General features: G+C 39.7%; 1 long non-coding RNA gene across 1 annotated transcript in view; it reads left to right on the top strand.

Annotated features, from left to right (window-relative positions):
- The first annotated feature begins 16,650 nt into the window (after positions 1-16,650).
- Positions 16,651-16,877, top strand: part of LOC116664127 — a 131,111-nt gene continuing 130,884 nt past the window's right edge. The window contains exon 1 of the long non-coding RNA XR_004320476.1: positions 16,651-16,803. This is a non-coding gene — a long non-coding RNA (uncharacterized LOC116664127). The remainder of the gene's footprint in view (positions 16,804-16,877) is intronic.

The raw sequence follows: 16,877 nt of genomic DNA, 5'->3' as shown, positions 1-16,877 counted from the left end.
ACTGTTTTCAGCTGTCAGCCCCTTCGGAGATTGCCTTAGCTATAGAGAATCATCTTTCTCAAGATCATTCCCTTCCATGGTGGTTAAATGCATGTGTCTACTTGGCTAGACCACATGTCAATCTTTATTTTAGATGTTTCTGTGAGGGTATTTTTTTTTTTTTTAGATGAAATTAACGTTTAAATCAGTAGACTTTGTGTAGAGCACGTTGTGAGTGGGTCTAATCCAATCAGATGAAGGCCTTAATAGGAAAAGGCTGCTCTCCCCGGAAGAGGAGGGCCTTCGGTCAGCAGCCTTTAGGCGGGACCTGCAGCTCTTCCCCGCGTCCCCTCTTGCTACCCACCCTGCGGACTTCCCAGGCCGCCACAACTGCGTGAGCCAACTCTTTAATGTTACTCTCTTTCTCCCTCTATTTCTCCAGAGAATCCTGTTGGTTCTCTTTCTCTGAAAAACCCTCACTAGATTGTTGGGCTACATTCTAGGACTAGTCAAGGTGGGAATATAAGAGTCCAGCCACTTTAACTCAAAATGGAAAAACTCTGAGTTGGCTGAGGCTGCTGGATTTATGTTGTAGCTGGACTTCTGTCCCCATCAGCTTCTCTCCTCTTCTAACACCTGCATTGATCCTAAGGTGACTCCCTAATAAACATACTGAATGCTAAACTCCATCAGAACCGGCTTCTTGCAGGACCTAGCTTACAACAAAAGGTAAGTGAAATGTATAAGGAAAATACAATAATTTCCATTCTCCCTGGAAAAAAATTCCACATTCTAGAAGGAAGATATAAGAGACCAAAATAATTGAGGTTTGGGTCGAAAAGCAAGTTGATTCTGAAGGGAGTTCCCTAGTTTGGAAATAGAAAGGAAAAGGATGGGAAAACATTTAGGTGCTAATCTTTTCCATTAGAGTAAAAGAACCTCCCTAGGCAGCTACTCCTGAGGTTTGAAGAGAGAGTGATTTGGACAGAGAGAGAGAGCAAGAAACACGGAAAAGTGTTGGGACTGTCTCAGTGAGATACCGAGGCACGTCTGTTAGGAGGTGCGATGTGGGGTGTCTTACATCTATGGAGAAGAAAATAAGAAATTATATATGTCCCTCTCCCTCCTCCTTTCCCTGCTCTCCCTTCTTCCCACTTATTACTGATTAGAGCTGTGTGTTCACACTCTAATTCATTACCTTTTGTAACCTACAGCATGTGCCTTTTAAGGTTAAGTTCGTTCTTGTCCTGTGGTTACACCACTAACTCTAGTCAGTTACTCAGAAGCTAAGTTTAAAGTTGGGGCAATTTAATTTTACTGACAGTGGTGTTTGAGTCCTCAACTGGCCTACAGACTTTGGCTATTGCTGACATATTTACTTCCGTTTCAAAGCTCAGGTTTCTCTTTTGGATTTTCCTAATTACCTCTGAATATATTTCTCTTCATCCCTGTTGTGCTGAAATGAAATATAATACAGCAAGATAATATGATTAAAAAAATTACTGAAATAGTACCATTCTTTGGGAATTGAACATGGGTTGTGTTTCTTGCTGCTGCAGGATTGACTTTCTCAGTCCGAGCCTGATCTTGAAGTAGAATACTTGTTTCTTTCTTTTTATTGAGAAATGATTGATGTAAACATTCCATTAGTTTTAGGTGGACAACATGATTTGATACACCTGTATATTGTGAAATGATTACCCCCATAAATGAATACCTATTACCCCACATGATTACAATTTTTTCTTGTGATGAGAACTTTTAAGATCTATCTTAGCAATAGAAGAGTTGCTGAGGTTGAAAATTCAACCCCCTTTGGGGCTCTTCCATGCTTACTATAATTAACACCTGGGCCCAAGCAGCTTTTTCTGCTCTCTGCCTGCAGGAGGTAAGAGTCTCTTTATATTTTGCCAAGGAGGGTCTCAGGCTTCCTCGTTTTACCTTAAAGTGGTGATTAATGATCCTTAGCCCTTCATTGCTATTTTCAGCACATTGGGTCCACCCAGGAGCAGCCAGCCAATTCCATGCTCTCTGGAATGTAATAACTTCCCCTGTACTTCTCAAATGCCTTGTATGTTTCCCCTGATGGTGCATTCACTTCCACTGATAGTCTATTCCAGTTTATCATCCATAGAGTTTTCAACAATTGCATCACCACAGCAAGCCAGGGACTATCTGTACTCCTTCTACTACCAATAATGGGCTCCTCTTTGCTAGCTGGTCACTGAGTGATTCAGCTCCAAAATCCGTTTGAGAATCTGATTTGTGGGATCATTTCCAGACCAACTGTGGCAGATCAGTTTCCCTGGGAAAACAGACTCTGAGACTTTGGGATTTTCATGCGTGTGTTCAGACATGCTCTCTGGATCAGTATCTTTGAGGGAACAGTGAATGTAGGATTGGGCTGAGGGAGAAGCTGAACTACAGTGCAGTTGCTACAGCAGCTTCAGCCAGTATTGTAGGGAACTCTCAAACTAGGCCGTTCAGCAGTTTCCCAGTTCAGGTAAGGGGCCAGTCTCTTGTATCAGCATGTCAGCCAGTTACTAGATTGTCCTTGGGGAGGAGGAGTAATACTTGCAGCTTCCTTCAGTCAAGAGCAATGGCTGGATGGGGACACGGCTATGAGCCTTCAGTAGCCGACACCCCTTGTGGCTGGGGGGTGTGAGTGCCTTAGTCCTGAAGGTGGTGCAGCACAGCATTTACTACAAGACTGATGGAAAATTAAGAGGTATTTTTCCAGGGACAGGAATATTGCTACAAGGGTTGAAAAACATCCCCACGCTTTCTGTGACATTGGGTTCCTCGGACTTAGAAAAAGATCACACTACCAAGTTCTACAGGTGATCTAGTAGACTTAAGCCTGCTTGACAGCAGCACCTTAGAGGTGCTGAATCATGAGTGTCTGGCTACCTGTGTACCTGTAAGCAAGGTATTAAGTGTCGTATGAGTCTTAATATCCCCTGTGTATAACCTTGCATAAAGAGGGGGAAGCTCAGCACGATTGTGATTTTGAGTGGACCCCCGAGACACACAATGACCTGCTGGCATGTGAGACCCTGGATGAATCAGTAGGGCTAGACAGAGAAGGCTCATTCCACGGTTGTGAGATCGCTGTTGCTCCTGGGAGTTGCCCCTCATGCTGTTGGGCTATGCTTTCTCTTATCATTCTGGATTTTACCTAAATAGAAGTGGGCCTAGCTCAAGGAGCCTCTGTTCCCAAATTGGTGGACAGTCTGAAATCATTAATTGGGGGGATCATCTCATTGGTGATATGTGATTTTACTTCTACTTTGATTATGGTGGAATAATTTACCTTTATAGCATTAATGTAAATTACTGCGGTAGATTCTGCTGTTCAAGATGCTTGCTGCTTTCCCCCTCGGGAAGAATTATATATCCCCACCTGCTCCTTTGACACCAAGCTCAGCTGTGTACATTGCAATGAAGTGAAATGGTTAATGAGTGAAAATTTCGTGTCACTGCTGAATAGAAGCTTTAAGCATCGTTGCGTTGTCTGTGACTTGGCTCCCTTTTCCTCTCCCACAAGATGAGAAATATTCCATTTAGGGGCTGCTCTGTCAGTCTGGGCCTTGACATAAGGATTCAGGGAACACACCCGCAGCTGATTGATGTTGAAAATGCAGAGTGAGTGAGAAATAAACCTGTGCTGTTGTCGAAAACTCAAATTTTTAAGGGGTTGCTCATGATCGCACTATAATTTAGCTAAAACTGATTGATACAGTTGGATTTCATAGGTTTCATTTTGTATGTATTTCATTTGGAGACTTGATATATGTACTTAAAAATGTCTAAAGGGCACTAGACTAGTAATCCTCTCTGGTAGGAATATTGCTAAAGTAAAATTTGCCTTTGTATTTCATTCCTATAATCTGGTCATTTTAGTGTGTTGCTTTCCTTTCATTTTCCTGACAACAGCTAAGGCATGGAGAAGAAAGGAAGACAGACAGGGACGTAAGGAAGATAAACTGTTTAAAAAAAGATCCTGGCTGAGGGAGGTGGTGGTGGACAGGAGGGGTTGATAATGGGTGGAAATAATAGCAGCTTTATAATTAAAAAAAGATAAATTAATTTTGAATTCACAGTTTTGGAAGGTATATGTTTTTAATCTTTTTGAAAATAATGCTGTAAGTAGCCTGTTGTGCAGTTCTGGAAGGATCAAGGGGAAAAATAAAGTCTGTCTTGCACCTTGCTCTTCACTCAAATGTAGTGCACATTTGCTGGATTTTCTCTCTCTCTCGCACACACACATACACACACATGCATACACATGCAGGAAAACACACATACACTCAGTAAAGTTAAGGTTTTATTTCTTTCATTGATGTCTGATACTTAAAATAGTAACACAAACAGCAAAACCATAGTTTTAGTTAATTTAAAGGAGTTTTTCTATATATTTGCCTAATTTATTCCATTTTGAGGCGGGGCATAAGGATTCCTGTTGGACCATATTGCTTGAATTTTATACAAATATAAAAGTATGATTCACCAAAAAAATTTATACAATTCCTAAAAGAAGAGCTACCATTTAAAATAGGCTTTTATGTGAGACACTGTACTAAGTCCACTCCATGATGTATAGGCAGTACAAACAAGATGGATAGCTTCTGCAAAATGGGGCTTTGGAGACCAAACTCACTGGTTTGTCAAAATAGGAAGTAGTTAAATAAGAATGCATGTGGAGTGCGTAGCTTAGTGTGTGACACAGAGGAAATAGGAATAAATGATAACTAGCAGGCACTCTAGTATAGTACTTTCCTCCCACCAAATGATACAAGTTTTTAGCTTCATTTTCCCCGTTTTTCAAATTGGAGAAGATACCAGAGAAAATGGACCAGGGTCAGTGTATTGAGATAAAAACTTTCTGTGTTTTCAGTGTCTCCTGACTTGCTCCTTTCTCTCTTATTTTGTACCCTGCTAACACCTGGCTGTCCTTCCCTTTTTGGAATTGGATTGTGGCAGACAGGATTCTAAGATTCTGTCCCTTATGCACATGCCCTGTGTTATACCCTCCTCTTGAGTGTGGGCAGAGCCTATGAGTATGATGGGATACCATTCCCATGATTAGGTTACCACTCCACTGATTTGGAGGGAAATTACTCTGTGTGGGCTTGATTTTTAAGAGAAGGCAAGGCATCAGGGCTGCTTCTGCTGGCCTTGAGGGGACAGACTGCCAAGCTGTGAGGAGGGCGACATGACAAAGACCCAAGAGAGGCTTTTTGGTCCCCCAACAATAGCTCACAAGAAAAGAGAACTCAGTCATAGGGCCATAAAGAAATGAACTCTGTCAACAAGCCACTGGAGCCTGGAAGTAGACCTTTGAGATATGGATGCAGCTGCTGACACCTTGATTTCAGCCTTCTAACACCCTTGGCTGAGGAATTGCAGAACTGTAAGATAAAAATAAGTATTGTTTTAAGAAGCTAAGTTGTAATTTATTATATAGCAGTAGAAAACTAATAAGATGAAACACACATCTTAGGGCATGGGACCTGGCCTCCTGACTGACTGCTGGTGTGAGATGATGTAACTCAGAAGTGCAGGGGAATTAATTCCTCCTGGGATAAAGATTGACCAATGGGAATGAAAGAAGGGAGGAAGAGGAGCATACATTCTCACCCTTTCCCCTCACCCTCAGTGGATTACTCTGATTTTTGTTTTCCTTGTTACTCTTCTAAAGAAGCCCTACATGCCAAGGAGATGTTTAACTTGCTCTGTCTTCTCACAGCCTGTGAGTTGCAGCCAGCTTGGTAGTGTATCACCTCACACATTTCTGATTTCTTCCCTCTTCATCCACACACCCCAAGTAAGATGTTAGCACTTGAATCCTTACCCCAGTTCTGCTTTCTGAAGACCTGGTCTGAGTCAGTTACACAACATTTAAGTGGCAGAACCAGAATTGAGTGCATGTCTGACTGTAGAGCTTGAGTTAATTTCAGGCTACCTGATTTCATTGTAAGGAAATTAAATTTAAAAGTGAAAAATACGTACATGGTAGACGCAGCACACAATTTCTATGCTAATAACCTCTCAGGAGGACGTGTAATAGGGATTTCAGATTGTCTTGTTATTCAAAATAGAGTTTATCTGTTAGAAGGAACAGTTTCTGGCTCTTTCAGTAGGTTCAATTTAACATACATTTGGGGACAAAGAATTCTGTTGCATAAGTGATAGATTCCTGTAATGTTCATTTGCTAGTACATCTTGAGACAATAGTATGATAAAGAGTCACTTGCTTTTTCTATAGTGAAGACAGAATTTCAGGCATACCCTTTTCTGTTTTTGTTTTTTTAATAGTTAATTTCCTAAGGTTGGAATTTTGCCTTGAACTATTTCTTAGATGCTCTTTTCTTTGAGTACAGTGTTCAATGAGCCTGGGGCAGAGTTTGAGGCAAATAAATAGAAAGAGTACCCAAGTTCCTCTTTAACACTGAGTTCTGTTGGTGAGTAAAATTGTTCCTTTCAGATTGATTAATCTTGTTGGTGCAATAGGGCCTGATAGGGTGAGCATCACACTTTGCTCCCTTAATGACGGAGTCCAGAGAGTAGGTTAGCTCTGAGTTCTGGTTTATTTTTTTCCTTATTTCTCCTGGGTAACTTGATGACCAGGACTACAGGTTGAGTATGTTGCTTTTAAATACTTGTTCTTGAGGATTCAGTTACAGATTCCTTGGAAATGTCTGCGTTGCCCTAGTTCTTTGAAATTTTTTACTGATAGTGTGGGTTGAGTTATTTGGCTGTCTCGTCCATACCCCAGCATGCCTGAGTCACATGTGGTTGAATGGGATGTGACTATGTGACTGAAGCTTGGCCAGACATTCTCTCTCAGGAATTTGGAGTTGAGATGGAGACCAACAAGGAGATAGGCCTCATCTCCTGACCAGAAGGCATGTAGACCTGGGAGCTGCAGGGTGGTCATCTCCCCTCTGTATGTGGATGAAGAAGGTAAAAGCCAATCTGGTTTTATTTTTTATGTGACTTCGTTCTTTCCCATTTTTATAGAAATGCAGTATGAAGACAGCAGGGATGGTTTTTCATTTTTTCCCTTCTGGACTTGCTTTTTTTTAAATGGAGGCACCGGGGATTGAACCCAGGACCTTGTGCGTGCTAAGCATGTGTTCTACCACTGAGGTATTATCCTACCCTCCAGATCCACTCATCACCTTCTTCCTCCCTGCTTTGTTTCCAGGAGACTGATCTCCACCATCGATTTTATGTGATTCCCTTGCCCTCTGGCTTCCAGGTGGGTTTGGCCAATGTGGAGAGTCATTAGGAGATCAACAAGCAGAAATGGAGGTTGGAGTATTTATTTCCTTGCTTCCTCCCTCTCAGGCTACTGATTTGCAGTGGTTGCCTTTCTGGAGCAGGGTCACAAATCTTACAGGGTGATTTTTCTCTTTCAGCTACAGCTATAGGTCTCAGTATATTTCAATAAATGAACCCCAGGCAGACTCTATTACAGGCACTAGCCCTAAAGGAGAAAGAGGAGGGATCTTCATCTTGCCTTGCTTTTTTCTCTTAACTCTGTCCTAAACCCTTTGTATTTGATCCAATTATGCCTTTTAAGAGTGTCTTTTATTTCCTGCTGGGATCATGACTGATGAATGACCTATGCTCCTGAAGTTCTAATTCCTTTTGGTCCCTGACTGTGAAACAAACCTATGATCTTACAATAAATTTGTTTTGCTTTAACTAGTTAAATGGGTCTTAAAACCAACTAGCCCTTAAAAATGAAGGTTCCTTGAATTACATATACTTATATAATGGATACATAGCCCTAAACAATTTTTCAAAACAGGATAAAAAGTTCGTTTATAAATCAAGTGGGCTGTTTGTTACTGTGTATATGCTACTAGGATTTGTAATGCATTTTTTCTTTCAGTTTTATTGAGATACAGTTGGCACATAACATTATATTGGTTTTAAATGTACAACATGATTTTGTATGTATATATGGTGAAATGATTACTGCAGTAAGTTCCATTAACATCCATCACCTCACCTAGTTACAAATTATTTTTTTTTTTGTAATGAGAAGTTTTAAGGTTTGCTCTTGTAACTTTTAAATATATGATATATTATTAACTTTAGTCACCATGCTCTGTACATTACATCCCCAGAACTTATTTATCTTATAACTGGAAGTTTGTATCTTTTGACCACCTTCACCCATTTCACCAACCCCCAACCTCTGGCAACCACCAATCTGTTGTCTATATCTCTGAGTTTGGTTGGTTGGCTGTTTGGTTGGTTTTGATTCCACATGTAAGTGAGGTCATAAAGTATTTTTTTTTTCTCTGTCTGACTTCTTTCACTTAGATGTCTATTCAGTTCCTCTGCCCATTTGAACTAGATTATTTGGGTTTTTGCTGTTGAGTTGAATGAATTCTTTATATATTTTGGATATTAACCTCTTATCAGCTATATGATTTGTAAATATTTTCTCCAGTTCTGCAGTTTGCCTTTTCAGGTTATTAATGGTTTCCTTTTCTGTACAGAAGCTTTTTAGTTTGATGTAGTCTCACTTGTTTTTGCTTTTGTTGCCTTTACTTTTGTTGTCTAACATTAAAAAAAAAAAATCACCAAGACTGATATAAAGGCCCCATGCTTTCTTATAGGAGTTTATGGTTTCAGGTCTTTTATTCAAGTAATCCATTTTGAGTTGATTTTTGTGTATGGTGTCAGATGGGAGTCCAATTTCATTCTTTTGCATGTGGCTCTCCAGTTTTCCCAACACCGTTTGCTGAAGAGACTGTCCTTTCCCCATTGTGTATTTTTGGCTCTATTGCCATTAAATTAATTGACCATAAATATGTGGTCAGTTTTTTATTCTGGGCTTCCTACTTTGTTCCATTGATCTGTCTTTTTATGCCAATATCATACCGTATTGATTACCATAACTTTGTAGTACACTTTGAAATCAGGAAATGTGATGCTTCTAGCTTTGTTCTTTCTCAAGCATGTTTTAGCTATTTGGGTTCTTTTGAGGTTCTACACAAATTTTAGGATTGTGTGTTCTATTTCTGTGAAAAATGTCATTGGAATTTTGACAGGAATTATACTGAATCTACAGATTGCTTTGTGTAATATGGATATTTTAACAACATTAATTTTTTTCAATCCATGAGTATGGAATGGCTTTCCATTTATTTGTGTCTTCTTCAGTTTCTTCAAGCAATGTGTTAGTTTTCAGTATATAGATCTTTCACCTCCTTGGTTAAATTTATTCCTGGGAATTTCATTGTTTATGATGCAGTTGTAAATGGGATTGTTTTAATTTCTCGTTCTGATTGTTCATTATTAGTGTATAGAAATGCAACTGACTTTTGCATATTGATTTTGTATCCTGCAACTTTACTGAATTTGCTTAACAGTTTTCTGATGGAGTCTTTGGGTTTGTTTGTTTTTTGTAGGCAAAAAAGTTTTAAGAAGTTGTACTTCTTCCTTTCCAATTTTTGGATGCCTTTTATTTTTTTTTTCTTGCTAATAGCTAGGACTTCAAGCTTTGGGCTTGTCATATATGGCATTTATTATGTTGAAGTATGTTCTCCTACACCCAGTTTGAGATTTTTAAAATCATGAATGAGTGTTGAGTTTTGTCAAATGCTTTTCTTGCACCTATTGCAGTTATCATGATTTTAATCCTTCATTTTAAAAATGTGGTGTATCACATTAATTTTGTGTATGTTGAACCATCCCTGCATCCCTGGAATAAATCCCACTTAATGATGATTCCCATGATCCTTTAATCTATTTTAGAATTTGGTTTGCTAATATGTTGAAGATTTTTGCTTCTCAGTTCGCTAGGGATATTGTTCTATGTTTTTCTTTTCTTGTATATTCCTTGTCTGCTTTTGGCATCAGGGTAATGTTGGCCTCATAAAATGAGTTTGGCAGTGTTCTATTTTTTTGAAAGAGTTTGAGAAGGATTGGTTTTAATTCTTCTTTAAATGTTTGATAGAATTCACTAGTGAAGCCATCTGGTCCTGAACTTAGGTTTGTTGGAAGGTTTTTGACTTCTGATTCAATTTTATTACTCATTTCTCATTCTTTGATTCAATCTTGATGGTTTCTAGAAATTTATCAGTTTCTTCTACATTGTCAGATTGGGTGTATAACTATTATAGAGTCTTAAGATCTTTGTATTTGTGTGGTATTAGGTGCAACATCTCTTCTGACTTTGAATCCTCTTTTTTTTTTCTTGGTGAGTGTAGCTAAAGGTTTGTCAGTTTTGTTTATCTTCTCAAAATACCGGCTGTTAGTTTCATTGATATTTTCTATTGTCTTGTAATTTTTTTCATTTTTTTCTGCTCTAATCTTTGTTATTTCATTCCTTCTAACTTTGGGCTTAGTTTCTTTTCCTAGTTCCTTGAGGTGTAAAGTTAGGTTGTTTTATTTGAGATCTTTCTCATTTCTTAATCTAGTCACTATCACTATGAACTTCCCTTTTTTGATGCATCCCCTAAGTTTTGTATCCTGTATTTTCATTTTGTCTCAAGATGTTTTTTTGATTTCTTCTTTGACCCATTGCCTATTGTTTCATCTCCACATTTTTGTTAAATTTTCAGTTTTCTTCTTGTAACTGATTTCTAATTTCATACCTTTGTGGTCAGAAAAAATGCTTGATATGATTTCAATCTTCTTAACTTAATATTAAGAACCTGTTCTGTGGCCTAACATATGATACATCCTGAAGAATGTTCCATGTGCCCTTGAAGGATGTGTATTCTGCTTTTGGATGGAATGTTCTGTAAATGTCTGTTTAGTTTACACCCAGTGTGGCTTTACTGATTTTTTCCATCTGGATGATCTAACCATTGCTGACAGTGGGATATTGAAGTCCTGTTCTATTACCGTGTTGCTCTCTGTTTCTCCCTCTGTGTCCATTAATATCTGCTTTATATTTTTAGGTGCTTCTGTGTTGGGTGCATAAATACTTACAAATGTTATATCCTCTCTTTGATTTGACCCTTCTATCATTATATAGTATGTGTTTGGTTTAGCACAGTGACTAGCACATACTATCAGGACATGAGGTGTTTACTGAATGAACATGACTCTAATCCTTCTCCCTTTCTTCAGGATAGGGCCTGCGCAGCCCCATTTCAAACCTTTTATTTATTCATGGTACTGGTAGTTTTTCAAAAAGTGTATTTCCGATGTCTCATAAATTACCTTAAATTTTATGTGAGCCAAGATAGGCATAATAAAAAAGGAGAAAAAAATCCTGTTTGCTGTTTGTGAACAGGCAAATTGGTTAAAAATTTTCAATTAATGGCAACTAATTCATTATATTGGGGTGAGAGCAGTAGGTAGGGGAGGACTGTAGTGTCCTCCCTGACAGACTAACTGCTAGGGGTTATGCTGTGCTTAAAATCGTGCTTTGCTGTGTGGTGTCTTGCTGATTCCATTATGCCACAGGCACCATCATGCAAGTTTGGTAAAGCCCTGTCACTCTGTTCTGCTGGACACCCTAACCTTCTTGCACAGAAGGTTCATTTGCAATTGATTGGATAATTTTCTAGTGCGATCCAGCTAAGTTTCTTACTGAAATTAAATGGCTGCAGTTTTAAAATGGAATCCTGAGTTTAGTGTATGTCTTGGTCATTTGAAAAGCTGATTAAGGCCACGTGCTTGTACTGGGGGTCCAAGACTAGGGAATTAAGGCTGAGGAAGAAAAGGGCAAATATGACATGAGACATGAAGCAGTATGGTGTTACGTGCTCCTGGCTAACTTTGTGCAGTGAGCTGGAGGGACACTTGTCATCTGTGCTCACTTGGCAAAAGGAGAATGACCACACTACCTCATGGATTATTGTTTTGAATGTGTTAATCTGTGTAACGTGTTTAGAATGCTGCACATAGTAAGACCTGTTTAAGCTATTGTTTTTTGAGAAATAGACCTTGCTCCAGGGCTGCGTGATATTGTTCAGGTAAACTCATCAGTTGCAACTAGCTTGGATTATATTCTATTTCTAAAATAAAATTCTCACTGAATCAGTAAATATTCATTAACAAATTTCTATGCTTCAGAAGCAAAGAATATGATAAAGTCTTAGCCTGGGGCCTCTAAAAGTCAGAGCGTTAAGACAAGGATTAAGGTGCTACGACTTTGAGAGGCGCAAGCACAGGGCAATGAGTGTGAGGGTGGAAGGGAAGTGAGTCAAGGAAAGATGTGAAGCAGTTCAAGCATTACCCCTCTGCTCAATCAGCTGTTGGAGGACATAGCGTGTGGCTCAGCAGTTGTATTTCACTCCCCACGTAGGGCTTCTCCAGGAAAGAGCCACACCTCAAAAATCTCACAAGGGAGAGAAAGGAGAGACCTTTATCTGTCTGCCTTCTCTTGTCTTTTGTTCCCTACTGGTCCTCAAGGGGCGCTAACTCTCCTGTACCACTAATCCGTCAACAGTTCATCAGGGTGTCAGATCCATGTCCTGCGTTGTGGTGTTTGATCTAAATCCAGAAGTAGAGGGGCAACTCTGCATGGGTAAGTTGATAAGAGGGAAAAAGAAGGAAGCTTCTGTGTCCACTGGTGGGATAGAAGTCCCTCCAATTCAGTGTTGTTCCCTCAATGACTGCTGGGTGGATTTGTGTACACCTTATATCTCACTCTGGTTCAAAAAAACTCATCAACAACCCAGTGTCCTGAGGGTGTCTGCTTGATAAAGACTGTTGCCCACTTTCTCCTGTTCCTATCTATGCCTTCTTTTGGACTTTTGGAGATCTCTGAGGAAAGAAACAATTATTTTTATGAATGGCATGCTCGGCATCTTTTGTAAACTCATGTGTACCCTTCAGTATAAGAATATGTAAAAACTCTTATCTGCTCTGTTAAATCCAAAAATCCCTGAAGACAGGAACCATGAATTATCTTCTCTGAATTTTGCAAAGCTCTCAGCAACAAGATGGTCAAGGATGAATAAATAAATATTGGTCATAGAGACTAACCCTTAGATCTTCCCTGCCATGTCTGATATCACGTCCTTGTCATTTCTACCTTCAGGGACTGGTCCACTTGTCACCTTAGCCAAAAGTGATAAAACTTTCCTGAGAGATCTTGTTGCATGAAGTATCCCCCATCGAATTTCCCATGGCATTTTATTGGAAAATCTGAATGCATCCTGTGATACTTGGCATTGCAATCTAGTTAAAGGTGTATTTTTAAAAATCTCACTTTTGCTTATTTTATTCAGTAAATGTTGAAAACCTATGTCTAGGAACTAGAGTTACCTAAAGGAGAAGACTTGACTGTTGTCTTCAAAGAGCTTACAATTCAGGAGAGAAGGATTCACAAAACAATATCTCCATCACAGTCATATTGTTAGGCTAAAGCTGCAGTGTGAGCAGAAAGAAAAGAGAGGCTTGGGTTTTTCCAGTTTTCTCAGAGGAACTCATGTTAGAGTTTAAAAATGAGTGGTGAGTGAATGTGTGTATGCTTCAGGGCATAACGAGGCTGGAGGGTAATGGATGTTTGGCAGTGGTGGGGGCAGTTCTTGGATGTGCTGCAGGGGTGAACTGGTGGAAGAGGACAGTTGTCCTTTTGTGAGGCAGCGGCACAGGACATTTCAGAGAGAACTGGAGAGATCCAGACTGAGTAGGAAAGCTGGGGGGCTAGCAGGAGAGTATGATGGACTCTACAGACATTATCCTAGGGACAAAGGGGAGTCGCCAGAGCACTATAAATAGAAGGAAGGATGCAGGCTTCCTGAGGGTCAGGGGCTATATCCTGGACACATTTGTTTTCTTCGTGATGCCTCACAGAGCTTATGGGTACCACGTACTCGGTGAATTTTGGTTAAATGATGAAACTCCATAGTTCTGGCATGCTACATGAAAGGCACAGATCTTAGCAGAATTTGCAGCAAGACAGTAAAATGTTTAGAATTCTTTGTTCCTGGGGACAAACTTCTGAATTACGACCTTGTATTTCATACAACTTTGTTCTTCAAAAATTGCTGCCGTATAATACTTTTTGTCAATTAGTTGGAATTGCATTTGGTTAATGGCATGTGTAATTAGCCATCTTATCTTGCTTGAAAGGGCACCTAACAAGAGGTAAAATGAGCTATTTTCAGTGGTTGTAAAACTACTGAGCCACAGAAACGATGGTTGAGACCCTTTAAGGGCTCAGGGGAAATGAAGCTGAAACTGACAAAAAAAAATCACAAATGGAAACTACTCTGTAGAAGGGGAGAGAATTCAAATCTGATTTTTGGCATTACACTGCCATATATGTTAAATTCCCAGGAATCAGTTAAACTTCTCTAATATACTCCCAAGTTGCTTTTTTCCTTTTCCCAAGTACGTAAGTATTGAACCAGGAGATAATTGTTTACTTTCATAAATCTGTATTTTACCAAACTACAAAAAAAGCTGGTTACTAATTAAAATTTAACAACTAGCTACATAAAATAAGAATATTAATAGAAAAGCTAACATTTATTTTGTGCTTACTATGGACCAGGTAATGTTTGAAGTTCTCTACATGTATTCTTATTTAATCCTTGTAACAACTCTGTGAATAACAAAATGGAGTAACTGCTTGATTACACATTTAGTAAGGAAATAATTATCCTTTCTCCCCATGCTTGTGTCTCCAGAGCTGTGCTGTCCAGTACATTGGCCACCAGCCACATGCGGCTATTTAAATTTAAGTTGAAGTAAAAAATTCAGTTCCTCAATCACACTACCGCATTCTAACTGCCCTATAGCCATGAGTAGCTAGCAGTTAACCTTATTGCATAGCACAGATATGGAACATCTCCATCAGAGAAATTTCTGTCTGGCAGTGCAGTTCTAGAGAGACCTGACAAATACTGTCACAGAGTTCAGAATATTTAGACTTAGAACTAAAAGGTCATGTGGTTCAGTATCTTTATTTCCAGTTGAAAAACTATTTGCCAAAGCCATTAAGGCACTTGCTTAAGATCATACGGTTTATAATTGGGAGGGCCAGGACATAAACCTATGACGCATCTTTATCCATCACTTGCACTGCTGGATCCAGGTAATGCGCAGCAGGAAGGGGGCAGTGAGGACATGGTAATAACCACGGCCTTGGCCAGAAGAGCTGCTGTGAACAGTAACCTCAGGAGGCATGTGACTACAAGAGGATTCAACTCCAAAGGGCACAGACTAGTGTTCATTACGCTCCTTTTGGACACCTGGATGTTAATTGAGGTGAAAGAAGAACACCAAGGAGCAACAGGGTGCCCTGTACTATGGGACAGCCTGAGAGGTGGCAGATACAGAATCAAACCTCCAGTCCTTCCTTCATGAGCCAGGGAAGTCTGAAGCTTTCAGTTGTTACCAGGAGAAGGGGAATAAGAGTTACCTGGGTTCTTAGTCACCTGAAAAAAATGAATTCTTAATGAGAGACAAAAAGCATGATATAAATAAGATTTATTAGTAAAGTGAAGAAGTAGTAAAATACAGTGTACTCCTGAGAATTGTGAGCGGGCCAATCCAAGAGAGGAAAAATGGCGCTGCTCCTTTGTTTTTCCTGTTTTTATATCCTGGCTTAGTGGGTGTTTTTGTGATTGACTGATTCACTGCTCAGGTTCTTTGAGTGCTCAGGCAGATTGACAGCTCGTGTTGCTTGTGCTCAGGCTGATTGACAGCTCGCGTTCCTTGTGCTCAGGCACGCCCATCTCTTTTACGCATGTTTTTACCCATGATTCACACAGAGAAACCCACGTGAGGGGGCTGAAACTGTAACTTTAATTACATTAGAAAGCGCATTGGGTCAAGTTAAGCCAGGTCCTTATCTGTACTGTGCAGCCGCAGCGTTCCATCCTAGCCGGCTTCTTTGCTGGCCCTCATTTAGAGAAAGTAAATTTTTGGAGCCCCTTATCCTGAGCGCAGGTGTATTGTTACTTTCTGGGTTGCTTTTTTCCCCTTCCTCTTGACCTGCCCAGTGCTCATTTCTATTTAACTGCCTAACACAATGACTCCTTTGATACCCTGTGGCATTTTTACCATGATTTTTGTTCAGCACCTCTGAGAGATGGTTTGTGCCAAAGCCTGGGAATGTATTTTAATGTTTTCTAATTACTTTCATTATGACTGTCTTTGGTTTAAAAAAATTTAAAACTTCAAGTATTAATAAATATCTCAGTTAACATTATGTAATGTCTTTCGTACATTTTTACAAGTATCTCCATGTTCTACTGTTTTAAACTTTTTCAGTTGTAGCTAATAGTTTAAGCATATCCTACGTATCTAATAATTTAAAAAATAGGTTTTTTCAATATAATTTATTGTTCTTTCTCCCCCTTTATTTTAAATTTATTGAGGCTTCTCCCATTATTGCAATGCAGCAGGTGATCTGGTGCCTAGCTGACTTCCTCTGGGCCCTTGCAATTCTGAAACATGCTGAAGGCTCCTTATACGAGCAGCTGAGACTCACTGCTCCAGGGCGCCTCTGGATGCAGGAGCTCACTTGTTTGCCCAACATGGAGGTGGCAAGAAATGCTACGGAGGCAGTGCCCTCTAGGAATTGGTAGAAAAATAACCCCATCTTTTTGCTCGGCAAAACAAATGAGTTGTCCCACATGAGTGGGACATTCATGTTTTTGCCTTTAAGGGAACCCATGAGGAATCACACCCTTGGATAATCTCCTTCACTTGGGTGAAGGGCAGAACCTGAGACTTGCTTCTACTCAATAAATAGGGCAGATGTGGTGGAGTTGCATTCTTCACATGGAGCTGAATTCTGCCATCAACTGCGCGAAGTTGGAGAGGACTCTAAGCTCCGGAAGGAAATGCAGCCTTGCTGACATCTTGTTTGAAGAGAAGATCTAGGTAAGCTGTGCCCAGCTTAGGACCCATAGAAACTGAGATGATAACTATAGGTTGTGTTAAGCTGCTGTATTTGC

Source organism: Camelus ferus, chromosome 6 (genome assembly GCF_009834535.1).
Source record: "Camelus ferus isolate YT-003-E chromosome 6, BCGSAC_Cfer_1.0, whole genome shotgun sequence".
NCBI lineage: Eukaryota > Metazoa > Chordata > Mammalia > Artiodactyla > Camelidae > Camelus > Camelus ferus.
The sequence above is the reverse complement of the archived record's forward strand: the minus strand, read 5'-3'. Positions and strand labels throughout refer to the sequence as shown.